General features: G+C 56.3%; 1 pseudogene; it reads left to right on the top strand.

Moving 5' to 3' along the window:
- The first annotated feature begins 4,410 nt into the window (after window positions 1-4,410).
- The window catches only part of LOC103086609 (proliferating cell nuclear antigen pseudogene), a 33,874-nt pseudogene continuing 27,198 nt past the window's right edge, over window positions 4,411-11,086 (top strand).

Raw genomic sequence — 11,086 nt, 5'->3', positions numbered from 1 at the left:
GTGGAAGTCACACACTCTGGGGAGACTTCCTGTCCCTGTGATGGGGTCAGGTGCCCCTCTGGGACCTCCCTTAGCTCTGGGACCACACCAGGCCACATGGTGGTCTCCTCTGGGGACCACCAGCCAGTGGCTGCCTGGGTGGGGGCCTGCACGGACCCCTGTGCGCACGGCCGGGCCCGCGGCTGGGCTCCACGTCCCTGGAAGAGGGGCTCCTCCACTGAGAAGAGACGCTGCAAGTGTTCCCACCGGACCCCTCCCCGTGAGTCCTCGGGTGAGCTCTGCTTGTCCCTCACTGAGAACCGCTGCTCTGGGGCTGACTGTCTCCAGGTGCAGCAGTCCGCCTGGCTTGGGGCTCGGCTCTGATGCGCTATGTCACCTACAGGGTCAGACTCACCCAACCCGAGACCCGGGCCAGCCCTGCCCTCTGGACAGGGACACGGAGCGTGAGGGGGCTGGAGGTGCACATCCCTGCTGTAGGTGGAGCACAGGGTGGTCTGTCCCCTGGGTCTGAGAGGCCCTTGTGGGTTATCTGTGCACCCAGGTCAGACTCACCTTCCAGCCCCACATGGGAAGGACTCATCAGAGTGAGCTAGGGGAGGACCTGACTGTAGGGCAGCTAACGGAAGCATCGTAGTTTAGGGGCCCAGGCAGGTGACCCCACCCGGGACCCAGAAAGGCGACCCCACCCAGGACCCAGACAGGTGACCCCACCTGGGACCCAGACAGGTGACACCAGCCAGGACCCAGACAGGTGATCCGCCTGGGATCCAGGCAGGTGACCCCATCCAGGACCCACAGAGAGAGGTGACACCACCAAAGACCCAGGCAGGCAACCCCACCCGGGATCCAGGCAGGTGGTCCATGCAGCCGTGCATGGAAAGAGGGATGTCCCTGTAACTGGTGTCAGGAGAGGCCCCGGTTCCGAGAGGCCCTGCTGGAGAAGCGGCCCTGAGTCAAATATCCCGCAGTTCACTCCCTCCTGTGCAGGTCACAGCACAGACGGCTCTGCTCACTGACCCACTGGTGCCCACCACTCAGTCATCCTGTCAACCTGCTTTGGATTCCAGGCCCTTGTGGGTAAATGAGGGCCTATCCCCTGGGAGGCACCCTGCAGGCCCACCTGGACTCAGAGGGAACTGCCAAGGCAACTGCAGGCAGGTCAAATGGCCATAACTGCCCATGGGCTGTGGACGGGCCTTGACCTCGGGGCTCTTGACGGGCCCCTGGCAGTGGGGAGAAAGGCATGGGCGCCCACGCAGTTGGCAGGAGGGGCAGGAAGGCACCGATCCAGACATTCCTAGAAACTGTTGAGAAACCAACCCCAGCAGCGGCCGTCTCCCACACTCCACGAGCGGGGCAAGCCAACCGGACACTCAAACCACGGCCTCCTCCAGCGCCAAGTACCTGAAAACTCCCGCAGGTGGGTGGGAGATGCCAATGAGCCTCACCTCTCAACGGCTTCTTTTAGCCGAGTCCCTGCAGGCAAACACCTGCGATGCTCACCTGGGACTTCCCCGCAGCTGGGCCTTGGTCAAGGGGCCCAGGCTGCAGGCCTCGCACTGCTCCTGTCTCCCTGGGGAGAGCCGGCTTCGGGGGGCAGCCCGTCTCCATCCACCAGGAGATGCTGGGTGCTGCACGGGGGACCCAGGACAGGCAGGAGCGCGCTCTCCCCTCACAGCCCCTCTGCTGCCCTCTGGCAGGGCCTGTGGGAGCCCGGACAGCCGCAGTGTTGCTGGACGGGGTGAGGAGGGCGGGCACAGCTGGACTCACGTGTTCACCTGGGCGCCAGGCTTGACCACACCCACCACGCGTGCGCCTGGGGCGCTCCTCTCCTGGAGTGCTGGAGCATGCGCACACACACGTGCACTCACGTGCGCAAGCACGGGCTGGGCCCAGGCAGCCGGGGCAAGAGCAGTCAGAGCTGGGCAGTGGTGCCCAGAGGCAGGGGGAGGCCATGCTGGGTGGGAGAGGGCCAGCCCATCCCGGGCGCCAGCCTTCCAGGGCCTCCCCTCATCCCTCCCAGGCCCCCTGTTGAGCCGTTTCTCATGTCACCTCCACCGAGGGTTGTCACGCCCGCACCCTGTGCAACGCCCCCAGGGCCTGCCAGATGCTGCAGGCAGGTCACCCTTTCAGCCTCGGGCACCCCAAGTGACGCCATCCTGGTGAGAGCGGCCCCCTGGCCTACCCAGACTCGCCATCACAGACATCAGCTGCGGGCCTACCCGGACGCCACCATGGGCTGTGGGGTGTCCGGTACACGAGCTCCCCATGGCCTCTGTCTGAAGCCAAGCAGGGGCCCCCTCCCCCAGAGCGACTGTGGGAAACAAGCAGACGGTAGGATGGGGGCTCCCACGCTGGAGAGCCAGGCAGGTTCAGGGCACCTGGCAAGGGGGCAACCCCGAGCTCTGCCCTTTCAGTCCCAGCCTGCCGTTGCCCGCGAGTGGCCTGGGCAGGGGATTGGTGCCTCCAAGATGCCAAGAGAGGTTTGTCAGCCAGGACATCCTCCCCACCCTCGCCTGCCGAATGCCAACATTTCCAGGCAGCAGTGCGGCTGGGCCAAGGTGGTGCTCTCAACATCACTTACGTCCGCCTTCCCAGCCTCTCCGGGGCTGGCCGGAGACTCACCTTCACAGAGCCGGCAGCCCAGCCGCAGCTGCTGGGGACGCGGCTGGTGGAGGTGCTGGCTGAGCACGGGGCTGCCATGGTTTCAGTGCAGGGTCCACCCTGTGCGCCCAGCATCTCCCAGGCTGTGCTCTCTGGCCCTGCAGGGCAGCTCCAACGTGCCTCGGCCCCTGTCAAAGTTACCGGCATGCTCTCAGCCCCCACGTGCAGGAGCCAGCTGGGACACAGGTACCAGGAGCTAGTTGCTCTCTCCGGACCTCAGTTTCCACAACTGTACCATCAGGGATTCAAACTACGTTACTTCCCAGGCCATTTCCAGAGTTGAAAGCCTCTCTCCTTAAGGCCAAGGAGATAATGACGCTTTTCTTTGCAAGATAGTGACTTACAGCTGGAGATTCTCTTCAGAATATTACTCTGTTCTTTGGAAATTAATTTAAAAATGAACAAATGGGGCTTCCCTGGTGGCGTAGTGGTTGAGAGTCCGCCTGCTGATGCAGGGGACACAGGTTCGTGCCCCGGTCCGGGAGGATCCCAGATGCCGCGGAGCGGCTGGGCCCGTGAGCCATGGCCGCTGAGCCTGCACATCCGCAGCCTGTGCTCCGCAGGGGGAGAGGCCACAACAGTGAGAGGCCCACGTACCGCAAAAATAAAGAAAATAAAATAAACAAATGAGGTGGATGGTGTCGATCCTCATCTTAGGTCCCATTCTGAGTGGGAGTTCATTTATTGTTTAGTCACTCGGGAAGCAACCACAAGATGCCGGGGGGTGGGTAGGGGCCGGGACCCTGGGCTGCAGGGCCGTCAGCGTCCCCGGGGGCTTCGCAGCGCTATCCCAGATCAGGGTCAGGGTGGCTCGGGGCTTTGTGCCTCCACGTCAGCCGGCCCTGGACAGCCGCCTGCCCCCGCGGGGGAGGGACGCATAACATTGGGCAACTCCCGAGAGGTCAGAAGCCTGCAGCCCCGGGAGTGGGGGACCCAGGGCCTCGCCTGAGAGAAGAGCGGGTTAGCCCTTCCCCGGGCATGGACGTGAGTGGATTCATGCAGGTCCAGAACTGCTCACTGGCGCCCCGGGCCCCGACGTTGTGGTGGGAGCCCTCCGTGGGGAGCAGTTGGCTAGAGGGTGGTACCTCCCTCAAGGAGTCACATATCAAGAGCCAAAGTGAATTTTTTTTCCTGGAAATTTCCTATTTTTCTGCTCTTTCCTCATCTCCACATAAAGGGAAAAAGCCCCAGAAATGACATCTCCACACAGGCAGAGGACTCTTAAAATCAGCCTCCTGGTAGCATCTCTTCCCCCAGTGGACGGAAGCCTCCTCCAGGGCCGGCCTCACCCTGCCCTTTGGTCACAACAAAGCCCTCCACGGCCTGTGCCAGGCTGGCGGCCGAGTGCCACCCTGGGGATACCCGGAGCTTCCCACTCCTGCAGTCCAGGGCGGCTCCCTGGCCAGGGCCGCGGCGGACCCACTCAGGCCCCGGCAGCACTGGTGTGGGGTCACTGTGGCCCATCCACGGCCCTGAGACACACCCCTGCACAGCCGTAGCTGGCCTCTCCGGGGAGGTTCTGCCCTGCGGTTCCTCCGGGGTCAGTTCTGGAGACCAGGGCCAGAGTCCAGCCTGAATGGAAACCCTGGACGCGTCGGTGCATTTCCTATTCCAAAGGCACTGGCATCGGCCAGGCCTGGTGTAGGGTCAGCTTGGTTTCACAGCTGGAATCCAACTCTGGAAACACTTTAAAGCCCTTCTAAGGGGGATAGTAAAGGAGCTGCTGCAGGGCTGAGGCTGCACCGGATGCCGCAGGTCTGGGGCTCCTTTGCAGATCTGCCTAGGCCAAACCTCCCAGGGGAACAGTTCTGCAGTGCCAGGCTGAGTGCTGAGAATGAGTGTGGCTCTGCTCGTTTGCCGGTGAGTGCCCTGGGTTCTATTCCGGGCCTGTGCTCGGTGCCCCCATGTCTCTGTCACCCTGTGTCCTCAGGAACCCCGAGAAGGGCGCTCTGAGGTCCTGTTTGCCGAAGAGGGACGGAGGCTGCAAGGCCGTCTGCGGAGCCCGCTCCCAGCCCCTCCATTTCCAAGTCCAAGGCCTCCCCTCCACCCCTTTGTATTCCCCACCGAAGCCCCTCGAACTAATGTGACTTTGCCTAAGTGGAGAGCCCAGGGGTCTCCCGACACCCGTGCTAGCCTGAGTCAGGACAAAACGAGGAAATTTCTTCCATGCAGCCGTCTCTATGCCACACGTGTACCCATTGCCCCAGTTTGAAAACACACATACTTTTCTTCTCATGTTGGTACCCTTGAATGTGTCTTAAAACCAGTATGCATAATTTACGTACTAATGTTTCTGCTTAGGTATGTTTTTTTCCCTGAAAAATCCTCAGGGACAGGTCTTGAAATTGAGAGCATCTTAAAGTCTTGGAGTCGTGCTTTGGGGCGGGAAGGAGCCCCGTTCCATCCTGGCCCTGCTGGCTGGGACCTCAAAAACCATCCCACCTCGCTGAAGCCCCTCCCCACCACACCATCTACTTAGATGGAGAACAAAGCACAGTGCCATGGAGAATAGCCATCGCCCCTGAGGAAGCAGCCCCCTCTCGGCACCCACTTGTCTGACCCCTGACCCTGCTTGGTGCTCTAACCCCATTGTGAGGCCTGATCCCACAGCCCTGAGACAGCCCACCTGGGCATTCACTCCAGGGAACCTGGGAGCCTGGGAACCATCAGGTGAGTCCAGCCTGGCTGGTGAAGACCTCAAAACGACCCCAGCTCTGTGGCTCTCACCTGTGGCTGGAGGCCAGCACCGGGCCAAGCTCAGGTTCCTTGGACAGAGCAGAACAGGGTGTGATGGGCAAAGGAGTGGCAGATGCGAAAACGCTTTGGCAACATCAGATCCTGTCTCCGCGTCAGTTACTGGTGTTACCATTATTATTACCATGGCCTGGTATTGATGAGCTTCTGCCACATTGATACCTCTGCCTGTGACACCCCACTTTTCCAAATGTGGAAACAGAGACTCAGACATCCCAGGGGTGCCCAGGACTAGTGGGGGGCAGACAGGGACCCAGGCGGCCTGACTCCTACGCCCACCCTCCACTGTGGATCCCGAACACCCGCCACTGCTCCCTTTTGGCTCAGGGAGAACTCGGGTGTGTGTTTAACTCCCCACAGGCAGGCCCAGGGCTGGGGATGAAGGAGTAGGGTTTGGACGCGAGGACACAGGCTGCGTAAGCGCCTCCTCCTTCCTGTAGAGAAAAAGAGCCCCAGAAGGCGGGACCCCAGGCCCCATGAGGTCAAGTCCATCTGTGACCATCAGTACTTTTGTATGTCCGTGAACGGCCGAGTCTGCCCGGCCAGGGCACGGCAGTGCTGCTTTCGGCGCCAGAAACACAAGAGAATCGTCTCTGAACCCGCTTCTTGGCAGGCCAGGAAGGCAGTTTTGATTCAAAACACACTCATGGCTTCAGAGGGAATAACTCCAGTGCAGCCTGGGGACGGCCGGGGGCAAGATGGAGCTGCTTTGTTTAATGGTTTCAAGTTCTCCTTTAAAGCAATTATGAAATTCATCTGAAAGTCAAATAAGATCCACAAACCAAAAACAGAATTAACAAACAAAAAGGGGGCTTCAGAATTTGATCTGGATGCATTTGTGGGGAAATGGCCGGGGTCCACTCCCATCTGGGCAGGTTTAACCTCAGTGAAGATGCGGCCGGCCCAGGTCGAACCTTCTGTTCACTGGATCATGGAATTGGCTGTGACATGTACAGGAAAGAACAGGAAGGAACACCCAACTGGCAAATGTCAACTTGCTTATGAAACTGTGATGCTAGAGGAACACCAGTTACCAGGGCTTTGGTGTAACCTCAAGGTTCGCCAGGTCTTTCTGGAGCCCACGAGGATGGGGGCCTCCTCCACCAATGTGCTTTCCTGCGGCGAGCATCCACCTCAGATGCTGAGGCCAGGCCTTCGCTTCTCACTGAAACCTGTTCGTAAAACCCAACGTTATAGGGTCAGGTGGGAAGCAGGGCAGGGGCCAGGTCCAGGTCCCTGAGGGTCCAGGAACTCTAGTTCAGAGCCCATGTCACTGTGTCTGGGACCGACATGGATGGGGTTCTCATCCCCATTCAGCGATCCTTTTGAGCAAAAGGCTTTCCCTCTCGGCTTTGGTGCTCGTGCTGGCCTTGCTTTCGGGAGAAATGTTTCTGCTCTGTAAGATGTCCCCCACTTTCCAAATGCTTTCTAAATTACCGTGCATGCACACACACAAGCACACATACACGTGCACTCACAGGACTCCATCTCGGGGCAGGGGGACTGGTGGGCGGGGGGGGCGGGAACGGCGCCAGGCTCAGTCCTCCTGGTTCCAGCCCTGTGACTCAGTCACCGCTGGAGAGAGGGCGCAGCCAGTAGCTGCCCTGCTCTGCCTGGACGTGAGCGGCCGTGTTCTTTGCACTCCAGACGCCTGCTGCATGAGCGCTAAACACTCTCAAAAACCCAGCACGTGGATGGACCTGGAGATTATCATGCTAAGTGAAGTAAGTCAGACAGAGAAAGACAAATATCCTATGATGTCACTTATATGTGGAATCTAAAAAGAAAGATACAAATGAACTTATTTACAAAACAGAAACAGACTCACAGACCTAGAAAACCAAGCTCTGGTTACCAAAGGGGAAAGGGGGGTAGGGATAAATTAGGAGTTCGGGATTAACATATACACACTACTCTATATAAAATAGATAACCAACAAGGACCTACTGCTTAGCACAGGGAACTATATTCAATATCTTGTAGTAACCTATAATGGAAAAGAATCTGGTATATATATATATATATATATATATATATAAAGTTACATGTACACAACTGAACCAATTTGCTGCACACCTGAAACATTGTAAATTAACTATACCTCAATAAAAAAGGAAAAAAAGAAACAGAACAAAGCCACGGATTTTTAAAAAGCCAGCACAGCAGGGCCTTGAGGACTGTTCCCAGGGAGTCCTGGTTTGATATTAGCCTCCTGGACCTGTCCCCTTAGACTAGAATCTAGGCAAAAAATCTCAGTCAGAGGATTCCTGGGGTTGATGCCCTGGAACCATCAGGAAGGCGCGCCGCCTGGGAACAGAATGGCACAAGCAAAGCTGCTTTGCCAGCTCGGTGATTCCAGACGGCCCTGACCGTGACCTCCGGCGCCTCTCCGAGTGGGCCACGTGGGGGCCACTTGTGCCCTCAACAAACACTTCCCGAGCACGTCCTATGTGCCAGGCACCGCGAGGGCCAGAGAAACAGCTGTGAACGGAGCAGTCCAAGCCGGCTGCCTGCGGGCAGCTCCTTTTCTAGGGGGAGAGACAGACAGTAAACCAATAAGTGAGAAAAATGGTGATGTCGGATCCTAACGAGTGCTGCAGAGAAACAAAAGGGGGAAGAGAGTGGGAGCCGCTCCGGGTGACAAGCAGTGGGGGGCCTACTGGGGTGACAAGGGTGGAGAGACCTGGGCAGGGGAGGGCGTGGGCTGGGCGGGCACCTGGGGCCTGCAGTGGAGGGAGGGCACGAGCCCTTCCGAAAGGCTGCCCCGAAGTCCCCTGCGGGCAACACCCCGAAGCCCACTCGCTAAGTGATTTTGCACACAGCGAGCGTCCTCCCAGAGCGGAGTTTGTTTGTGTCTTGGAGGACCTGCTGGAAGGTGTTTCTCAGCAGATCCTCCCTTCTTTGTGTGTGTGTTGTGTACAGAAATGTATGTTTATGCAGGTGAGACATATTGATCATTTTCTTATCGTTCATCCATGTTTCTGGGCTGAGAAGCATCCTCCCCAGGAAAGCAGACACTCGCCTGCAGTCACGCAGCTGATCCTCGTTCCCTGTCACAGGGGTCCCCACCATCCTCCTGGCACATGTTCTTGGGGGGCTGGGAGGGAGAGCCTCAGGTGTGGGTGACCAGTAGTCCCGCCAGCCTCACAGGAGAGTCTGCTTTGCCATTTCCCCTTCATGTGATGATGCTCTGGTCCTCGGCAGAGGGAGGGACTCTGGTCCTTCACCAGGAGGGCATGAGAAGCCTGGTCTCCATCACCAGCGCTGCCCCTTCAGCATTGAACTTGACTGTGTCTGACACAGACATTAAGCCTGTCTTGGCTCATTGTGTTTCTGTTTAATTTGCCCTTATTTCATTTACTTCCTGTCAGACTTTGAAATACAAGGGGAATTAGTTAATGTGACAGCAGGCTATTGGCTTCCCTGCCAGCGTTGCAACTTGTTTCAAAAACCCCGTTTTCCCTTTGATATGTTGGAGCATTCAGCCCAAATATTTGCTTCTTTACTATAAGGTTTCTAATATGTTGATTCTCTTGGGCAAAGCAATAAGAAAAAGGAAAGATTCCCAATAGCAAAAGGCAAAGGACATGGATAAATGGCAATAAACACATAAAAACAATTTAACATCACTTAAATTAAATACAAAGTAACACGTAAAAAATTGGACAACACTGTTTTAAAATCTATGCTGTGGGCAGAGGTAACTGGAAGACTGATCATCTGCTAGTGACGCTGCACCGAGATGGGAGCTCTGCTAGCCAGTGTAGACGTGTAAACCAACACGGCACTGCAGGCAAACACTCGGCAAGAGACACCAAGGGCAGAAACAAAGTGCGCGTTTTCTGACCTGGCATTTCTATTTTTAGGAATATGTGCTAAGAAAAGAACCAAAGGGGCAGATACCACTTTAGTACCACAAGGTCCTCAGGGTACAGGGTTCAATAGCAAAAACAGCCACCATGACAACTACCACAGATGCTGGGAAGAGCTCAAATGTCCTACGATAATGAGACAGTTAAATAAACGATGCAGCGTTGATTCAGTGGATTACAACTGCAGCCATTAAAAATCATGGAAAGGGTGCAGAACATGGGGGGATGTTCCTGACGTATTAGTGCAGTAAATAGTACAATAGTATAAACTCAGAGAAACACACACACACACCTGCCAGTGCACTGATGCAGGGGCAGAGGAGCACAGTAAATAGCACTTTAAAAAGTTTTGATCACTCAGCATATTTTCTGATTCCACGTCTTATTTCTCTGGGCTGATAGAAATATAAATTTGACCATTTAACTTCAGTCGTTCCTGAGGCTTGTCTCAATAACCTTGTCCCCTCTGTCACCACCTGCCACATGCCTGGGGTTCTGAGGTTTTTGTGGGTTTTTTTGCGGTACGCGGGCCTCTCACTGTTGCGGCCTCTCCCGTCGCGCAGCACGGGCTCCGGACGGGCAGGCTCAGCGGCCACGGCTCCCGGGCCCGGCCGCTCCGCGGCACGTGGGATCCTCCCGGACTGGGGCACGAACCCGCGTCCCCCACATCGGCAGGCGGACTCCTGACCACTGCGCCTCCAGGGAAGCCCTGAGGTTTTATGTTGTGCATGGCACTGCGTTGAGCACCTCTGCCCGCACCATGACTGTGGAGGTGCCCTGCTCCCTTCCTCCGTCTGTGGTGAAGGACTGATAGAAATGACGCCATGATAGCAATGAGCACACCCAGCACCCAGATTTTGGTTCCTAACACCATATTCTCTAATAACAAGAACCACGGCTGGTGGGCAGCCACAGCCACAGCCCAAGATGTGGGCTGAGCATGGTGACCTTCTTTCAAGCAGCACAGCATATGGAAAAAAAGAGCAACTTCCTAGTGGAGGAACCTGGCGCATCCTACTCCAGACAGGTGGTCGAGAGTCAGCGTCGACAGAGATGTGTCGCATTGTCAGGATGTACCCCTGACTGTGGCAGGGCGAGAACGGCACTTGACTTCTGTCTACCAAAAACACACAATCCCAATCTAACCAAGAGAAAAACATCGGGCTCAAATGGAAAGACTTCCTATAAAATACTTGACCAGACCTCCTTAAAACTTCCATGGTTATCAAAAATAAGGAAAGTCTGAGAAACTCTCATAGCCGAGAGGAGTCTGAAGAGACACGATGAATAAATATGGGATCTTACATGGGATCCTGGGACAGGAAGAGAACTTTAGGGAAAACCGAGGAAACCTGAAAAAAGCGTGGACTATAGTTACTAATAGTGCCTTAGTATATTGGTTCATTAATTGTGGTAAATATACAGGTAACGTATTAACAAGAGGGGAGACAGGTATAGGGTATCTGGGAATTCTCTGTACCATCTTTGCCTCTATTCCGTAAACCTAAAACTATTCTAAAGGAAACTCTTTGTTTTTTAAAGCTGTAAGTGGTTACTTACTCCCTCACAAGATACATTTGTGCTGTTTGGAAGCAAGCAGGATCTACAAATGAAGGGTGGTGACGGTGTAGAGTGGAAACTTTGGAGCTGGAGGTCTCGTTGGCCAGGAGGGAGGGACAGTGCTGGGGACTGCTGCTGTCCGGTCCAGGACGCCTGCAGGGGTGGGGCATCGGGCCGGCCGGTGGGCAGCGCCAGCTTCCTCTCAGCCTGCGTCTTCCGCTCCCCTCTCCCTCTGC

Source organism: Lipotes vexillifer, unplaced genomic scaffold, assembly GCF_000442215.2.
Source record: "Lipotes vexillifer unplaced genomic scaffold, Lipotes_vexillifer_v1.1 scaffold988, whole genome shotgun sequence".
Taxonomy (NCBI): domain Eukaryota; kingdom Metazoa; phylum Chordata; class Mammalia; order Artiodactyla; family Lipotidae; genus Lipotes; species Lipotes vexillifer.
Note: the sequence above shows the minus strand (reverse complement) of the source record. Positions and strands in the feature narration are given on the sequence as shown.